Raw genomic sequence first — 21676 nt, forward strand, 5'->3', positions numbered from 1 at the left:
GAAATGAGTTAGGTTAGTTAGGATTTAATATATTAGATTTGTGTTAGAATAGTTATTTGTAGGATTTTACATGTTAGATTTAGGATTTGGAAACTTAATTTATGATTTTGATGTTTTATTATTTCTTTGTAGTCTTAAAACGTTTAAGCATTTATGAATTGTTTTTAAGTGTAATTTATGAAACTTTTTTATGTTTTAAAGTGTATAACAACGTTTTTCACTTTTTTAAAAATTGTTTTCAAGTTTTAAAACGTTTTTATGTTTTGTTTTTAGAATTTATAAAACGTTTCTCACTTTTTCAAAAACGTTTTAAATTTACAAAAAGTTTTTGTGTTTTTCTAGAATTTATTAAAACGTTTTTCACTTAAAAAAATATTTTTCATTTATAAACATTTTCTGCTTTTTTTTTTTGTTTTAATTAAAAACGTTTTTCACCTTTTTAAAATATTTTTACTTTATAAAGTGTTTAAAGTTGTTTTTATAATTTTATAAATATTTCCTTTTTTCAAATAGTTGTATTATTATTATCAACGTTTCCAAATTGTTGTATTATTATAAATGTTTTTAAATTTTAAAATTTTATATATTTGTATATAAACAACTTGAAACTTATTTAAAACTAACAATTCTAAATTTTTTTTGTTAAAATAATTCATTAACTTAAATATTATATTTCAAATAATTTTTATTTTATTCTTTTGAATAGAAATTAAATTTCTAACGAAATATCATCTGTCAAAAAATTTCCGACGATTACTTTAGTAAAACATTTTGACGAAAAATATTTTTCTGTGTTTCATCGGAAATTTGTTCGTCGGAGTCCATCAGAAATGCTTTAGATAACCCAAAGAAATCTGGAAAAAATTTTCTCGAAGAAAAATGGAACCCACGAATTTTTTCATTGGAAATTTGTCGGGAATAAATTTTTCCAATGAATTAAGCACGAAGATATTCAGACATTTTTTTTTTTTTTTCCAAAGAAATAAAACCATCGAATCTGTTCGTCATCGGAATGGATTTTCTAACGAATTTTGGACGAAATTCTCCATAGAAAACAGTTTGTTTTCTTGCAACGTGATCATTATAACACTATATTCACACATCATTAGCATGACACATCGCAACACTTTATTTTTTAACTACATCATCGTAACGCTCCATCATCTTACCATTATTAATTTATTATCACATTAAAATAATGTTTTTTCTTAACATCATCATCATACCATCACTATCATCTCCATAATGATAAAAACTTAATTCTATAAAAACATCACTTTAAGATTTCCGCAAAGAAGTGATTATTTAGGTTTCCATCCCACACAAAACTCGTCCTTTCATAGGCTGGATCTTGTTTTTACCAATACGCCAGGTTAAATACTTTCGAGTAGTTCAGAGACCTAAATTATTTGAAATCATTTTCGCATTTAATTATTTCACAGTAACAATTAACAAAATACACATATATACTGACGTATAAAGTTATTGTCAAATGCGTTTAGGTGTATGACTATATATAGGCCATGATGTTGGGAACACTAAAGCATACAAATAAGAAAAAACATCTTAGAAACATATTACAAATTAAAGAAAAATGACAAACGCTACTAAGTTTCTTGTGATGATTATGTTCATTGGAGTTGTTTGTGCTGATGTAGGCGCAAGGAAGCTCCAAAAAGTGTCCAAAGAATTGATGGATCAGAAAGTAAATTTTCCGCCGCTTCTAATTGTTCCGCCGACCACTACCACTACAACTACCACTACCACTATCACCACCTACCACTGAATCAGGTGAAGCAGTCTCTGCAACAAAAGGAGTAGGAGTTGAGAATGGTGTAGGTATAGCGTCCAAAGACACCAAATTAGGCATCACTATTCCCAAAACTGCCGCCACCAACGGAAATGGATTTGGTACCGGATCTGCCTCCACCAATGCGCGTGGCAGCATTGGCAACAGTAGCCCTTGAACAATTTGTGATCATATGCTTAAATCTCCGCGTATATTAATAATACTCTGCAAAATTAACAATCTCTTTTGTATTCATAAATAAAACTAGAGATTGTCACCTCTATCAGTTATAATATAATGTTGCTCTTTATGTGTTTTTTTTTTTTTTTTAACACTGTGAATCTTATTGAGCCACATGGACAAAAAATCCAGAGTATTACAAAAAATCAAAGCATAAAACCATACCAATAGGTATGTCAAGGAAACATAAACGCACTTCACACATACGAAGACAATAGTCTCATGATGGTGTGCGTTCGAATAGAAGGCTGCAGGAGAGGCTAGTGCTTCTGCAAAAATTAAGGATTGAAATTATTCACCCTCTCTACAATGGAAACTCATCAAGAGAGCATTGGACAATTTCCAAAATTGATGTCTTCTTGTTTGTTTCTAAACCATGAACTTGAATCCTTTAAACTGTTTGGCTCTTCTTTTATCCACATTAGCGGCTTGAAAAGAGCTTAGCTTATAAAGATTCATCTCAAAGAGGTTAATCCAACCAATTCGTTAACAAAAGAGAATGAAATTCCATAAACGCCGAAGACCACGAAAAACAATCTGATAGTAGACACACTGCTCCAGTAATACTGAAAAACCCAACACTTCCAACTTCAGGACCACCATGAATGGACTCAAACAGGCTGGAAACAGAGCCTTTGCATCATGTGAGATGCACCGTGGCTTAGGATTGAAACATCACCATCTGCTCGAGTAGAGGCCATATACAGTCTACTATGGTATATGAGTTTACCCTTTTTTTTTACTATGGTATATGAAATAAATGCAATAAATTATATGAGTATGTGTTTTTTCAAAAAAAAAAATGCTTATTTGTTGATACATGCATGGTTACCGATGCATGACAAAATATACGCCCTTGTTTGTTTTCATGCCTGTATCTAAGGGTCTGGTGTAATAGCAGCAGTTGCGGTTGCGAGAGTTTGCGGTTGCGGGTGGTTGCGATTTTAATCGGTTTTGAGATATTTGTACGACTTGTATTGCGGTTAGAAATTGGTGTATTTGCGGGATACTTATGACTGGTTAACCACCAAATACAACAGTTGTTCAATAATAAATTACCAATATTTACATTTTATATAATTATAAAAATATTATACATCATAATATTATAATAAATACAAAAATTATATTATAAAATTATATTTTTATATTTTTAAAAATTATAGAAAATATTTTTATTTTGAAAATTTATAATATAAATTAAAAATAATAGATATATTTTAGTATTTCAATTACTTCAATTTAAAATTTTTATTTTTATTTTTATTTTGAATTTCTATTGTTTCAAAAAAAAGAATAAAAAAATTTACTCTTCCACAACCGTCCGTAACCGCAAACGTTAGCTGGAACCAGCTTTTGAATTTAAGAAATTTAGAGCGGTTTGAAACGGTGTAAAGCGATTTAAGTGATTATTGCAAAACGCCAACAACTGCCACCAACCGTAAAAGCTGCATTTGCGGGTGGTAGCGGGGAAACCAGTCATGCCTTGAATGATATAGGCTTAGCGGTAAGATAATGCATGTTTTTGTTGCGTACGTAATGTCTCCAATGAGTTTCGGAACGCGTGTTCTCTTATGTATCTACAGCACAGATCTATGCAGCCTCTTTTTACATGCAACAAGTACACGTCCTCCTCTGGATATTTTTTAAGTTATCGAACACTAACTAAAGCCCTCAAGAATAACAAATTTATTCGCGTCCTCAGGTCTGGAACTCATCTTCCATCTCCTGTTTCGTACGGAAATGAAACATGGATGTTGGGTTAAATACTAACCAAAAACTAGAAGAAAGATTATAATTTTTTTTCTTTATAAAAATTATTTTACTTCATAACATCTCGTATCAATATAATTTTTGGTCGATCCATACTTCTAGAAATTCACATAAACGATGAGAGGGGGTAAGACATCTTATCTAAGTGATATGAATCATATTGTACATACATTTTGTTTTAATATTCTGATATTGGAATACACCAATTAGCCAAATATGCATACTACCACAGTTGAATAATATAGCGAAGTAGCATTTTATGATCGAATCTAGAGAGATCAACGGTTATAGTACGGTTCTTTTAGTGTGAAATAAAGCTAAGAAGAAAGAAGTTCGGTTTGTTTGTGAAAACTGTAAATAAACAAGAATGCAAATCGATATGAAAACAAATAAACGAGGCGTTAGGTTAAGAGTATATCGTAGGAATTCAGAGATTATGAACCAACCAATTATTCAGAGAACTATTAACGAGCAAGTCTCGAACTCAAACATCAATTACAAGTAATCCAATGTCTTGACACCGATGACTTTGTCTAACAACGTAGAAATCGAAAAATGTTGTTTGAACGTAGAATTCTAGACAAGTAATAATGAGCGGGTTTGATAAGTTAACAATTTGCTTCAACCTCAGATTTCATTGGTGGAGAACAAATCGCTCACCTATGGTCTTTCTAGCAACCTATTACACCTTTGATGAATAGATTCAACCTAAAATCAGAGAATAAGTTGTCAATTCATTCTCAACATTAAGTTTAACAAAAGGAAAGAAACTCGAAGATAAATCCATATCTATGTTTAGTTCAGTGATTCATGAATACTTTGAAATCTCTAAACCTAACAAGAAGACTACTCATACATGACATCAAAAATCACAACAATAGAGAATGAATAAATCATGTCTGAATCAATAATAATAAGCAACGACGGTTTAGAAATTTTCTTCCAATGATGTAGAAACAATTCTTCCTCAAATTTATAGTAAAAAACTCCAAAATATTTTTGTTCCAAAGAATAAAGTGAAATATGATAAGTTGCAGGTCTGAGTGGCGGCTCCTAGGGTGAAAAATAGAATCTAGGTAAAATCCTGAAATATTTAGAAACTTTCTTAAATATTTTTGGGTCTCAGGACCGGTTACTCCTTTGATAACTCGGGTGCTCCGCATGAAAATCTCCAAAATGCACTCTTTTCTGTGTGTTTTGCTTCAAGTGATCTATATTCCATCTAAACCAACTCTAGACCGTAATGACTCAACAAGGACAGAAGACTCCATAAATTCACAAATACTTTATAAAATATTGTCAGAATGTGTCAAAAACAGTACACATCATACGCCATATAGGCTGATTTGATCGGTCTCAAGAAAAACATATTAAATGCTAAAAACATATTAAATGCTAAACAAGAATTTGGCCGCCTCCCTCTTTCTTATCTTTTTCTTCTTCTTCTTCTCCTTTCCTTTCATCACCGGCCATGTCGACGTCTTCTACAGAAACCATTAACATCTCAGACACAGTCTCTATTCTCAACGTTAACATGTCGAATGTCACTAAGTTAACTGCAACAAACTATATGATGTGGAATCCCCAAGTCCTTGCACTACTGGATGGTTATGATCTCTCCGGATATCTCGACGGTACTGTATCGGCACCAGCACCAACGATCACCACCAACGGCGACATCATTGCTAATCCAGCATATACATCCTGGAAACGCCAAGATAGGCTCATCTACAGCTCACTGTTAGGTGCAATCTCCATCGCGGTCCAACCCATGCTCTCCACTACGAGCACCTCCGCGGAGATCTCGAGCACACTTGCCTCCACTTACGCTAAACCGAGCCGCGCCCATGTGAAGCAGCTCAAACAACAACCTGATCAATGGACGAAATGAACTAAGACCATCGATGAGTATGTTCAAGGGTTTACAACCCGCTTTGATCACATTGCCTTGCTTGGCAAGCCTATTGAACATGAAGATCAAATTGACTACATATTTGGTGGTCTTCCTGAAGAGTACAAACACATGGTTGATCAGATTGAGGCACGCGACATCCCACCCTCGATCACGGAGATACATGAGAAGCTGATCAACTATGAACTGAAACTCCAGGATCAGACTGATGCAACTGTGATTCTGGTGACGGCGAATGTGGCTTACACTCGCTATTCTAGCAACAACAACTCCAACAACAATCGAAACTCAAATCGATTTCCCCCAAGGAGTAATCAAAACTGGCAGCAACAACAAACCTATCAGCCGAGGAACAATCAACACCAAGGAAATGGCCGCGGTAATCAAGGAAAATGCCAGTTCTGCGGCGTGTATGGTCACTCGGCTCGTCGATGTCCACAGATACCTTCTAGTGGAGAAAACACTCCGTGGCAGCCACGAGATAATCTAGCTCACGTTCTGCAGTACAATGCTGCTAACTGGATACTCGACAGCGGCGCTACTCATCACTTAACCACCGATCTTGCGAATCTATCGATGCATCAAGCGTATACTGGTGGTGAAGAAGTTCAAGTTGCTGATGGAACAGGCCTCCAAATCACCCATACTGGTTCTGGTTTACTTCCTACTCCATCTCGTCCTCTTGAACTCAAAGAAGTTTTATATGTTCCTGATGTTAAAAAGAATCTGATCTCTGTTTTCCGATTCTGCAACACTAATCGTGTCTCTGTGGAATTCTTTCCTGCACATTTTCAGGTGAAGGATCTCAGCACGGGGGCCAAGTTACTCCAAGGGCGAACTAAAAATGAGCTTTACGAGTGGCCGGTTAACAGCAGCAACATCAGTGTTCTCGCGGCTTCTCCATCTCCAAAGACCGATCTATACTCTTGGCATGCACGTCTCGGACATCAATCTCTTTCAGTTCTGAATAATGTTGTCTCTCAGTTTTCATTACCTGTCTCGCATTCTCTTCAAAACAAGTTCTCGTGTTCTGGTTGTTACATCAATAAAAGTCACAAGTTGCCATTTCAGACAAACACGATTACTTCTCATCATGCTCTTGAGTATTTATATAGTGATGTCTGGACATCTCCGATTCTCTCCATTGACAATGCCAAGTACTATCTGGTCATCGTGGATCACTTTACTCCATACACATGGATGTATCCACTGCGGCGAAAGTCACAAGTTAAAGAGATTCTTATGGCGTTTGTCCCACTGGTTGTAAATCGCTTTCAGTGCCGAGTGAAAAATCTATACTCAGACAATGGTGGAGAGTATATTGCTCTGCGATCATATCTATCGGAGAAAGGCATCTCTCATCTCACCACACCTCCGCATACTCCAGAGAACAATGGAATCTCAGAGAGAAAACACAGGCATATAGTGAGACGGGACTTGCTCTCCTTGGTCACTCGTCGGTCCCAAAGACATACTAGCCGTATGCTTTTCAGCCGTGTATTTGATAAGCAAAATGCCGATAGAGGTCTTGTCGGGTACTTCTCCTTATGCAAAGCTCTTCGACCAGTCTCCTAATTAAAAGAAGCTTCGTGTATTTGGTTGCTTATGCTTCCCTTGGCTCCGTCCATACACCAAACATAAGCTCGAAGATAGATCCTCAAGCTGTGTTTTTCTGGGATATTCCTTGACACAAAGTGCGTACTTGTGTCTGGAAACCAAGACAGGACGCATATATACGTCGCGGCATGTGCAGTTTGTCGAGACTACTTTCCCATACGCCACTGGCATGTCTTCAACAGCTACAATGGAAACTGAGAAAGAGAAAGAGATGAATGTCAATCAGAGTGCAGGACCGGTCTTAACAGTCTTGCCAACTAAAGCTCATTCGCCAGTGCCCCCGTGTAACGATTCTCCTTCACCTACTGCTCCAGTCGTGTCTGCAGCTCCTGCTCCAGGTATGTCTGCAATTCTGGCTCCAGTTGTGCCTACACCTCCAGCTACGCCTTCACTGCCACAGTCACTAGAAACACCTCAACCTGTTACCAGACCTGAAACAAGACCTGAAACCTCAACTTCACAACCCGATACTACTTCCCAAAACACAAATCCCACACAACCACAATCTTCTCCTCTTCAACCACCTTTACCTACCTCAGAAACCAACCTAAACACACAAACCAACCAACCACAAAACATCCATCCCATGCGCACTCGCGCTAAAAACCAGATCACCAAACCCAAATCAAAACTTACCCTCACGGCAACAATACAAAAATCCAACCCCAAGATCCCAACGACTGTGGCTGAGGCTCTCAGGGATCCCAATTGACGCAATGCAATGTGTGAAGAGTATAATGCTCAAATAAAGAACCACACATGGGACTTGACAGAACCAACAACATTGCAAAATATTATTACTTGTAAGTGGATTTTTACAATTAAATATCATGCAGATGGTTCCATTGAAAGGTACAAAGCGCGACTTGTCGCAAGGGGCTTTCATCAACAATATGGCCTGGACTACTCTGAGACCTTTAGTCCGGTCATAAAACCGACTACAGTTCACATGGTTCTTGATGTTGCTGTGAAAAAGAACTGGAGCATTCATCAGCTTGATATCAATCATGTTTTTCTTCCAGGAACCTTGATGGATGAAGTTTATGTCTCTCAGCCACCGGGGTTCATTGATAGTGATCGTCCTCATCACATTTGTCGCTTGAACAAGGCACTCTATGGCCTCAAACAAGCGCCTTGCGCATGGTACAATGAGCTGCGTAACTTTCTCCTGCAATTTGGTTTCACCAACTCTCTAGCTGACACCTCTCTGTTCATCTACAACCAAGGCAACAGCTGCATTTACATACTGGTATATGTAGATGATATACTACTTGCAGGAGACTCTGCATCGGTCAAAGCGGCCATTGCCTCTCTTAGTGCTCGATTTTCACTTAAAGACCTTGGAGAATTGAGTTACTTTCTGGGTATTGAGGCTATCAGATCACCGAAGGGACTTCACCTAATGCAAAAGAAGTACATCAATGATCTCCTTCATAAGCTCAACATGGCTGATGTGAAACCTGTTAACTCTCCGATGCAATCACTGCCGAAACTATTCTCGGAAGTCTTCAGTACCACTCTCTCACAAGGCCAGACATAGATTTTGCGGTCAACAGACTCTCACAATATATGCATCGCCCAACAGATCTCCATTGGAAAACCGTGAAACGTGTCTTGAGATATCTTGCAGGAACAACAAACTATGGTATTTTCTTGAGCTCCACTACACCACTCACGGTTCATGCCTACTCCGACGCAAATTGGGCAGGCGATGCAGATGATTACATCTCCACAAACGCTTATGTTATCTACATTGGTGGCATCCCATTTCATGGTCCTCGCAAAAACAGCGTAGTGTCGCAAGATCATTGACTGAAGCTGAATATCGGGCTGTGGCTATAACTGCATCAGAACTTGGATGGATCTTCTCACTCCTCTCTGAAATCGGTATCAAACTCCCCACCTCACCGGTCATTTACTGTGATAACATTGGCGCTACATATCTGTGTGCAAACCCGGTTTTCCACTCTAGGATGAAGCATATGGCACTTGACTATCACTTTGTTCTAGCAACATTCAAACTGGGGCACTGAGTGTACAACATGTCAACACTAAAGACCAGCTAGCTGACTCGCTTACGAAACCGTTGCCATGACCGCGATTCAACTAAGAACCAAGATTGGTGTCAAAGAATTGCCTCCATCTTGAGGGAGGGTATAAGGATACTATAGATTAAGGGACTTGATTGTAATTAATGTTAGTCTAAACCCTAAGACATACTGTCTATATATTGTAAATCATTCTGTATAATGAGTATATCATTCAGCATTCCATAATAGTATATACATATTACAAATTAATTTTGTATTATAGCATTAAAGATTGCACACTCAAGCGTAAAAAATTATCTATCACAAGTTCGAAAATGTTTACTTAAGGAAGGTAGCAAGACGATTGATATACTGATTCATATTTTTCATAATTTTAGTTAATTTTGCTTATTTATCATATTTTTCATAATTTTAGGTAACTGATTTTTTTTATTTGTCATATTTTCCATAATTGCTAATATGCCATATTTATATGATTTAAGCTAACTTTGCTTATTTGTCATATTTTCTATATTATTAGGTAATTTTACATATTTATCACATTCTCCCTAATTTAAGATAATTTACCTATTTGTTATCTTCTTATTATTTTGACTTATAAGTCATCAATTTAATTTATATTGTTATATGCATGTGAACCATATATGTATTACTACGTATAAATAATTAAATAAGTAGAAGTAAGACTTAGAATTTAATTCTAATAATACATCTTCCCAAAAAATATTATGAATTTTATTATATTAAATATTATGCTTGAAACAATCTTTAAAAGTTGAAGCCATTTAGTTTAGTGGTTTTCCTAAGGATTCATTAATGCAAATTATACATATTATGGAGAAAAAAGTCCAGGGTTCAAACCTCCAAAAATGCAAATTATACATATTATGGAGAAAAAAGTTATAAGAGTTCTTCAGCATGGTGCATGGCGTACCATCGGGCAGAACGTACCATCGGGCATGAATCTCATAAGGCGGCTTGGAATGGTGCAGTCAGACGTGTAATCTCATAATTTGGTAGAATTGTCGGTTGTATAACGTCTATGTAATTTCTCATCGTTGTAATAGCATAATTATTCAGATGTCAAAAGAAGAAACAATCGTTAAAATAATACTTTTATAGAATATCTGGCTTAATGTTTTAATATGTATTAGTTTATTTTAAATAGACAATTTATTAGTTTGTTATAATGAAATAATATGATATTTGATTGTAGTTTACATGATTTACATTTTTATAAGAATATGAATATTTAAGACAAATGAAATTATCTATATCCAGAAGTTTCTTCAAATTAACTTAAGTTATAGATATATTTTGATTTAACCCTAAAATTAATATATTATATTTAATATAAAAATAAATAAACATAGAAATGTTCTGAGAATGTTTACTAGATCTCTTATATTTCAGAACGTTTTGAAATTAATTTTATATTTTGGGTTATTTGTGTACACAACTAAACTACACCTAATAATTAATATTTGAAAATTTCAAAATAAATTTAGATTATATATCCAACAAATATAATAGTTTTTTTAAAACTTACTATTTCTGAATTTGACAGAAATACTAGATATATATCACGGAAAAAATTACTTTTACATTTCTTTTGGTACCACAATTCATGTTTACTTTCATAAAATGGTCATTTTCACAAATATTTTCTTTATTAATTAAAGAACCAGAAGACCTTTTTTTTTTTTTTTGACGGCAAACGGCTATTCTATTACTCAAACTTGAGGTGGTCTGGGAAGCCAGACCGGAATAGAACAACCAATAAAACATAAGGATCTATGAAAAGAACGTGCATTCCTAGCTAACGAATCCACAATCTCGTTCTGCGTCCTTGGAACGTAGCTTATCTTGAAATCCGAAAAACATAACCGAAGAGTTTGAATGATTTTCAGCTCAGTTGAGAAGTTGGGCCAATCTTGTGGCTGCTCTATCATTGCAATCATGTCCTTACAGTCCGTCCCAAACCTCTGACAGGTCGAGTGTTGTAGCATACTCTCCATTGCCCACTTTAACGCTTCCAGCTCCGAGTGTAGTGATGTCTCCCTCCTCCGCAGATTCCTTGATCCCATGAGTTGTATCTTCCCCAAAGTATCCTGCCAAACCCATCCCATTCCACTAAACTGCGCTGTGGAGGTCCATGAACCATCCACCATACAAATATTACTCAAGCTTAAGACTTGTGTTTCTTCATTATTCTGTGCATTTGGCAGATTCGGTACAGTTTCTCTTGCATTATACCAAGCTTGACACTCTCCCTCTGCATACCTAACTAGCTCCAATGGATCTCTGTCTATACCTCTAAACAATGTATCATTCCTAGCTTTCCAGATATACCAAATTATCCAAGGATAAGGATCTCTATCATCCTCAGGCTCCAAAATACTATTCTTTCTCCAAAAAAGATAGTCCATATTAGCATAAATACTTGGTACCGGAAAGATTTCAGAACTCGTCGGGGTTGATGATAATTCCCATGCTTGTAAGGCCGGAGGGCACTCAAAGATAGCATGAGTAACGGTCTCTTCTGGTGCCCCACATCTTGGGCAGTAATTATCACAACGCATATTACGGCGTACCAGATTCCTTATTACAGCCACCTGTCCGGATATATCTTTTGTGGCGCATTCACCTTCCAAGCAAAGTCTTGAAGTTTTGTAATACTGGGTTGTAGAATTTCTAAGTCCTCCTCATCTCTCATCAAGTTTGTAGCAACCCAGTATCCCGACTTAACAGTATATTGTCCGTTCTTCGTGTAACTCCAGCAAAATGTGTCCCGTCGATGAGTAGGGCTTATGGCCAAACTCAGAATCATCGGCATATCCTCTTCATCAACATATTGTTCCAGTATTTGAACATCCCATTCCTTTGTAGCAGGATTGATAAGGCTACTTACGATCATCTTTGGGTTTACTGCTGGAGCCCGGGCCCGTGCCGGCCTAGCTGGCGTCGAAGGAATCCAATGATCCTCCCACACATTAACCTCGTACCCTGAATGCACTTTGCTTCTGATGCCCAAAAGTAACAGCTTCCTCACAGCAGTTATACTTGTCCATACATACGATGGGTTATCCACTGCGCCCGTTCGCAACCGCGAACTCAAACGGTAATATCTTCCCCGTAGAACTCTTGCTACAAGTGAATCCGTAAATTGAACAAGGCGCCATAGCTGTTTAGCTAGAAGAGCTAAATTAAATTCATGGATCATACGGAACCCAATTCCTCCCTCTTCTCTAGGTGCACACATCTTCCCCCATTTTTCCCAATGGATTCCTCTTTTCGGAGGGTTCGAACTCCACCAGAACTGTGCAATGGCACTTGCTAGATTCTCACATATCTCCAAAAGAAGAAGAAAGCTGGACATGACATAGGTCGGACGGGCTAGCAATATTGATTTAATCAAAACCTCCTTCCCTCCCTTTGATAACCATCTACCCGTCCAGCCATTCACTCTGTGTAGGAGCTTATCCTTTAAGAAAGAAAATAGTTTGCACTTTGATCCACTGATGTCCTCTGGGATTCCTAAGTATGAGCCCATCCCACCTTCATTTTGTATACCCAGAGTATCCTTGATATGTTGCCTACCATTCGCTGGAACCCTTTTACCAAAGAGTAATGAGGATTTGTCAAAATTTATACGTTGACCTGATGCTTTCTCATATTTCCTTACTACTTTCATAACTTCTTCACATTCACGGGGCTCCGCCTTACAAAAGAAAAGGCTATCATCAGCAAAGAGAAGGTGAGATACCGAGGGGCAAGCACGAGCGGCTCGCATCCCCGTTATCTTCCCTTGATTCTCTGCTTGATTAAGAAGGCTAACGAGCGCTTCCGTGCATAGAATAAATATGAAAGGAGACAAAGGATCTCCTTGTCGTAAACCTCGTCCAGGGACAATGTTTCCCCTCGGTTCTCCATTCATGAGGACTTTATACGTGACCGAAGTAATACATCGCATAATCCATTCGATCCACAATTCTGAAAAACCCATCTTTCGCATGACTGCCTCAATGAAAGACCACTCCATCCTATCATATGCTTTGCTCATATCAGTTTTTATAGCCATTCGTTTAACCCGTCCTCCCGGTTTGTTTCTCAGAGCGTGAAACATCTCCTGAGCTATCATGATGTTATCTGTGATCTGTCTACCAGCAACGAAGGCTGACTGGGTCTCTGATATCCGCTGTGGAAGAACCTTCCGCAATCTTTGGCATAAGACCTTAGATATTATCTTATAGCTGACATTACATAGACTAATAGGTCTGAACTTTGTCATCTCATTCGGCTTTGTTGTTTTAGGAATCAAACAGATGTTCGTGTCATTCAGACCCTAAGCCATAGTCCCCTCAAAAAGAAACTGATTAACCATACGAGTTAAATCATCTTTTACAATATCCCAAAACTTCTGATAGAAGAGAGCTGTCATTCCATCCGGTCCTGGAGCTTTCTCTGGGTGCATAGCAAACAATGCTAATTTGACCTCCCACTCTGTCACTGGGGCAGTCAAGTCCTCGTTTATTGCTCCAGTAATCGTAGGTGAGATCTCAGATAACGCTTCCGCTATATCCTCAGGGTTGGATGATTCAAATATTTGTCGGAAATAACTAGTAGCAATGGCTACTAATCCTTCCTCATCTTCCACGACATTCCCATTTTCATCCAGAAGTTGTGTTATCCTATTCTTTGCTCTTCTCTGCTTTACCAACGCATGGAAGTATTTTGAGTTCCTATCACCTTCCCTTAACCAGAGAACCCTACTTTTCTGTCTCCAGAACATCTCCTCTGCCTTAAGAGCAATAGATAATTCCTTCAGGGCAGCTGCTATTTCCTCCGAGGTAGCGTCGTCATTCGAGTATAGGTCCTCTACCTTTTCTTTGAGCTCCTCGACTAACTTTGCGGAACTCACATTGTTTTGTGTCCTCCAATGGCTTAAAGCTTTTCTACAACTAGCAATATGCTCCATAATATTCGCCTCCGGAGGCAAGTCCTCCGACTTCCATCCCGTGAGAATGACTTGCCGTAGTTCCTCATTATCCAGCCAGCGTTTATCAAATTTAAACTTCTTTTTTCTCCTCACTGGCTTTCTCAAAATATCAGCTAAGACCAGACGATGATCCGATCCCCAAAGCCTGAGATATCTGACGGCTGAGTGGGGAAATTTTTCATGCCAATCTTCATTTCCCACTGCTCTATCCAGGCGACATCTAACAGTCGTCCCTCCTGATCTTTTCCCTACCCATGATAGCATATTTCCGGTGAATGGGAACTCTAACATGCCACAGTCACTCAACATTTGCTTGAAAGGCAAGAAAGAACTATCTGAGCGCCTTCTGCCTCCCACCTCCCACTTTCTCACTATGGTCAATTATCTCATTAAAATCACCTATCATGAACCATGGTCCATTTCGTGTTGTTGAGAAACGCGTAAGACGTTCCCAAACCTGATCCCTACGTTCTAAAACAGGGTCTCCATAAACAAATGTCATAAAGACTTTTATTCCATCAATGACTGCCTCAATGTCAATCATTCTGTTATTTGAAAATAGAACATTAACTTGAAAATCATCCATAAATAAAAGAGCTAAACCTCCGCTGAGACCAAGTGGCTCAACGGTAAACAAGTGATCAAATCCTAACTCGGCCTGAATGTTTTGCAACAACAGCCTCTTATTCTTCATTTCAGAAAGGAATACAAGTCCTAGGCGATGCTTCTGACACATCTCCGTAAGGCGTCGAACTGTGAGGTCATTCCCTATCCCTCGACAGTTCCAACTGAGCGTCCTCATTTATGCTTGTGTGATGAGTTTTTGGAACTCATCAAACCCTCATACTTTGAAGAACTCTCTTTGATCTTCCTTGTGTGATGTCGTCTTGTGCTTTCTGGTCCACGCAGAGACGCATTAGCTGACGACGATCGCTTAGTTGGAGATCCCCTACGAAGGATCTCAAATTTCCGACTGGGAATGCCCAATGGAGCACTACGTTTGACTCCCAGTTTCCTGTTTCTTGTCGACTTCATACCAGAAGGTCGTCCCATCCCATCCGGAGCTTCCTCCCTATCGCCAGTGGCTTCCATCTCCATAAGATCCAAGCCAAGAAGGTCATCCTCATTATCGTCAGTATCCGGCATACCTCCATCTTGTTGATCCATCAGCTCCATGTCATGTAAGGCCTCAATGATTTGGTCCTTAGCTCCCGACGGTTCTGCTTCCCTCAATGGAGAGAACGTAAGAGAACGAGCATCTCCTCTGTCCTGAAGAGTTACATTCTCCACCATATGACGCTCCCGCACTGGAGTGACAATTGTGCTCGCCAACTTCCTGCTGGACCCGCCAGCATTGTTGTCGACAGTACTCAGAGCAGAGACATGTTCATACGGAACAATCTCCTGAGATGTTTCAGCGTGTTCAGGACGGGTTTGAACAGCGTCAGATGCCTCAGCTTTCCTTATCTTTACCCTCCAAGCTTGCTCCGTTCTCCGTTCATAAGGACCATATCGTGTTCCACCATCTCTATTTCTCTGTTTGTACTCGTTACGGCGACGCATAACCCTGTCACTGTGATGTCCTCGGTGATCTATATCCTCCCTTGCACGATACTGAGAGCCCCTGCTTTCATAATTGCTCCCACTTGAGTTAGTGCGTAGAACATGCCGTGTGGCTTGCGAAGAGGCGTATCGATCCCTTCCCATCAGCAAAGACTGACGAGAAGATTGCTGCGAGGACTGCAAGTGTAACATCTGTTCCTGAGGGAGCTGCACACGCGAGAACACACCTGATCGCTCTAGTGATGGCTGGATCCTTGTTCTAATATCAAGGGAGGGGCAGTATCCCTTTTCATGAGACATCATTCCACAGATTGAACAATGCTTGAATAGCTTATCATACTTAATCTCTATCGTAACCTCATCACCTTCATACTCCACCTTTCTTGAGAACTTCAAGGGCCAGCGAGAGTCTACCTCGATGAGCATACGGCCCTCTGTTAGCTCTAGAGTATCTATGTGCCCAATGCGGCCTCCTATGTTCCTCAGGTTTGTGTCAGTCCACAAGTGTAGCGGAAACCCGATCAGGTGAACCCAGAATGGAATGATCCATGGGTAGTCGTCGTGAACAATAGGTTCCCAGCGCACCAGTACGAACATACAAAAATTGTAATGGAAAGGCCCCTGTTGTAGGACAAAGTTTAGATCCTCTTCTGTCGTAAAGTTAAGCAAGAACTTCCCATTCCCTAGATCATTTGCCGTTATTTTATCAGCCAAACCCCACTGAGCTGGCATTGTTTGGAGGAGCTTCTCCACACTCTGTTTTCGGTGGTTAAGGATCTTTCCGATCAGAGACAAGCCGAACTCCTTGATGAGATAGGAATCATCACGATCCACCAATTTAATTGGCACATCATCATCATCGTCGTACAAAATCCCTTTCCCCTTAACATCAGCCTGATGAGCCGACTTCATGCGAAACGACGATCCCATATAACGATATGGATCGAGACGATCAGCAGAACGATCCCGTTATAAATGATACGGAGCGAGACAATCACCAAGACGATCCCGTTAAAAAGCGATACGAAGATAAAGCTTTTGAGTGTTGAACGTAGATGTACGTACAGAGTGATGATATTTCAAAGGAAAATCAATCAGATCAAACAGTTCCCCTTGCTACCTCCGTAAACTCTAACCCTTGGTGAGGTCGTGCCGACAAAGATCGTACACGATTGAGCTGATCTACGGACGGAAATGTTGAACGCAACAAGGAGCAATTACAGCACTGAAATTGCTTGAGAAAGACGGCACCGGTGAACCAGGGGGAAACGAAAAACAGAAAGGCCACAAGGAGTGTCGACAGTCTCCCTTGTGATGTTGACGACGCTACCGTGAGAGACGCGTGAAGGAATCACCGTCAGTGATGCTCAGATCTGAGAGTCGCCTTTTCCATCGCCCAAAGCCCTAGCCGCCCGTAAACAATCATCTTGTTGAATATATTTCAACCAGAAGACCTTTCTACTTTTACTTTATTGATATATAACTATAAATAAGTATTTATGTAAGTATTAGGAATTTGGTAGTTAAGATAATCTCATATATCACAACTTTTTCATATGAGATCATGTGTCAAAATTATTAATATACTGCAATAAAATTTAATGTTTTTCTTACATTATTAGCCAATCAAAATTTTCTATCAAATTTTATCAACATATTTAGTCTATCAAAATTATTACAAATTTTAAATATGTACAAAACTTATTTACCATAAGTAGTATTTAAATTATATTATCCCGCAAAATTTTAGGAAGTCATCTAGTATTATATAAATCTCAACTGTAGGAGTTAATTCAATCCTCTAGCGTTGGTTAAAATTAGGCCTGAGACTTTTATCAGATATCCGGATTCGATCCGAGATTCGATCCGGATTCGATTCGAGATTCAATCCGGATCCGATCCGAAAATCCGGATATCCGGAGGGGCCAAATCCGGATCCGGATAGTAAAATATTGGATCCATCAAAGCCGGATCCGGATATCTTATTTTTTAAGTCCAGATATCTGGATCCGTAAGTTTTATTAATAAATATTTCAAAAATAGTAATATGTATATATAAAAATTAATTTTGTTTAATATATTTTCATTTTTATAATAGCATATATAAAATTTATGTAAATTTTTTAATATTATACATAGAAATAATTAAAGACATTATATATATATTTTTAAAATTATTGTTAATATTTAATATATATATTAATATTATTTTTATTTATTTTAAGGATCCAAATCCGGATTTGGATATCCGCAGAATATTACAATTTTTAGAAGGATATCCGACACCCATATATCTGAGAACCCCGGATCCGGATAAGGATAGTTAAATTATGGATCCACCGGATAAGGATCCGGATCCGGATACCTTAAAATTGTCTGGATACCCGATCCGTCCCTGGCCTAGTTAAAAGAATCTGGAAAGAAAGTTAGAAAATGTTTCACGATACTGAAGTACTCTGACGTTGGAGAACAAGAGAACTAAGAGCATGATTAATGGGGGGTTCTTAGGGTGGAGTTATTAGCGGAATATAAGAAACCGTCTCTTAACTTTTAACTAAAAAAACTAAGAACCGGCTCTTAAAAGTTAAAAGTTAAAAGAAGGTTTCTTAGAGCATGTAACCCGGGTTCTTAATTTCGGGTTCTTAACTCATGATTTGACATTTTTTTGTTTTTTTGTTTTTACACTTTTCGGCTAAGAACCGGCTCTTATATCTCTTATTTAAGAGACGTTTCTTAGCTTTTTTTAGATAAAAGTTAAGAAACGGTTCCTAGCCGAAGCTAAGAACCCCACCCTAAGAGCCTGGGTTAATCATGGTCTAATGACGTACTTGATAGTTACACAAATGACAAGAAAATTTTAGAAAACCTAAAGTTTTAACTTTCAAAATATGACAATGCTATTTATTTTAATAATTCATGAGGTTCAGTTTAGGTAAATTGACATCTTGAAAAGACTATTAGTTGTACTTTTTGACAAATCCATTTTAAGTGTACACTTTTCTTGTAAGAAATGCATAAGTATCCTAACAAGTACGTATCCCTTGTATATTAATAAAGAAACATTTAAAAAGTTATAACATGTAATTTGTACTAATTAAAAAAATACCCTGCTGAGTTGTCACGTAATTGGAATGCTAATTTTGCTTATGTGGCGGCTTGAGAATTAATTAAAAATTTTGTTAGTCCAAAGTTAAATTGCTAGAGTATGTTATATTATATAATATGTTCAATATGGACCATTCATTTATCAAATTAAAATTAGTATATATTATTTTCTTAAATAAAACCTACGGAATTACCTAATGCGATTAAGATATATATTGCAATAAATGATTTTAAATAATAAAGATTTGCTAACAATCTGTATACTTTCTATCATTTTTGTTTAATTATTTACTGTTAAAATAAATTGCACAATTATGTTAATCATATAATAAAATTTTAGATTTTTTTGAATATGTTGTATTTTGAATTTTTCAAAACGAGTATAAATTACTAAAACTGTTAAAAGTCTCACATAAACTTTTGTGATCAAAGTTTAATTTTTTTCTACAATAAGATACAATGATTATAAGATTATATGAATAAATAATTTTATTTTAATAGGTGTTTATATATATATATATATATATATATATATATATATATATATATATATATATATATATATATATATATATATATTTCATATCGTTTAAAATTATACATCATATGAAAATACATACTTATATTTTGATATCTACGTTGAACATATATTGAAAAGTTAATATTTTAATTTTGAAATCTTCATTTTTTTTAATGATTATAAATTATTGAAACCACTAAACATTCCACATTAAAAAAAAAAATCGTTGCTGTACAATTTTGTTACACAAATATGCAAATAATCATAAAATCATATGATAGAAACATCATTTAATAAATATCCATATTAAGAGATTATTATATATCTATGTTAATATCATTTAAATTTAATTATATATCATATACGATAGCTGACAAAATATATATATATATATATATATATATATATATATATATCATATACGATAGATAAGACTGGTTGTTTTGATTTATTTACCATAAAATGATTGCGAATAAACAAGAGCGGTTATTTGATTTATATGTGCACGCCAATTTATTACATAATAGTAACTGATTTTTTAGTTATTTAATATATAATTATTATTTTATTATTTCATAATATGCAGAAAAACATAAAATAAATAATAAATATAAAATATTTATTCTGCACAAGGCGCGGATCTTAACCTAAGTATGTATCTCTTTAATAATTTTAAATTTTAAATATTTTATAAATCTCAGGCCAAAACAAAATAACGAAACGAGAATAAACTCAAAAATCGATATTTATATCGAACAATAACTAAAATGAAAAAAGCGACACAAAATGAAAAAAAGATTGAAGATAGATAGGACTGGCACGTGAACGTAAACTTCTCATAACCATAATTTACTTTTAAATTGCTAAATCATGATATAAAACCGAGCTGGCATAGTTTCATTGTAACCAAATAGTTGGCATGAGATTCTTCGGCCTAAACGTTAAGTTCTTATGCGTTAAGTGATTTTAAAAAAAAAAAAATTTGAAAATTGTTTAAGGGCCAAAAATATTAATTCGATCAAGAATATAAATTTTATTTTTCTATACGATATTTCTTAAATAATTTTCATATAAATTCACTATGCGCAAGGCGCAAGCCTTATCCTAGTGTTTATATATATATAGAAAGAAGCTACGACGTGGAACGAGCACACCACATTTCACCACAAACACAAAAACATATATTTTTTTTCTCATATGAAAATTATATTAAACGAGTAGAATGCATTCACACGAAAACATCTTAAATAGAGTTCTTTTTAAAAAAAAATTCAATTTTCAGTAGAGGAGACAAAATTGAAGGTATCATTTTGAAGCGATAAAGAGTTAAAAGTTTCCAAGTGGAACAAAATATATATTATATATAAGCAAAAGGATTGCTGATATATAAGTTATTTTTTTTCATTGGCTTGACAGACTGATTGAGCAAAGCAATATAGTAATATCTTGTTTCAGTTGCTTGACTGAGCTGATATATAAGTTTTTTTTCTTCAGTGGCTTGACTGACTGATTGAGCAAAGCAATATAGGAATATCTTGTTTCAGTTGCTTGACTGATTTATCCAATCTAAGAACTTTTTTTTTGGAACACCGTTTCTAATCTGAAAACATAATGGAAGAAAACACCAACTCTTATTATATTATATATGCTGAGCTGAAATTACCAATACGTCAGGTTAAATACTCTCAAGTAATATCAGATATCTTATTATTTTATTTCATTTAAGGAAATATATATTAACCAACCCGAATAAAAGAATTCAGATTCAATTACAAATCCTATTTGAACAAAATATCCCAACTCAATATATAACAATTCTAGCTTTGTCCACCCACTAAACCTAGCACGATGACCATGAAAAAGTAAGGTTCTCTTTGTTTCCTCGGATGCCGGGAGTTCTCATGTCTCCTCCGAAGCAGATAATTACCGATGAACTCCTCAAAAGTTAGAACCGTCACTATCTATGAAGTGCTAGACAAACATAGAGAGGAAGGTTACTCATACTGATGTTGGTCCGAGGAATCAAGTTGTACACGCTCCAAAGTAAACCGTTCAAAAAGCGAGTTGATTTCATTGCCAAAACCTGCCTAGACGTCTCCAATAACCT

This window comes from Brassica napus, chromosome C4 (assembly GCF_020379485.1).
Source record: "Brassica napus cultivar Da-Ae chromosome C4, Da-Ae, whole genome shotgun sequence".
NCBI lineage: Eukaryota > Viridiplantae > Streptophyta > Magnoliopsida > Brassicales > Brassicaceae > Brassica > Brassica napus.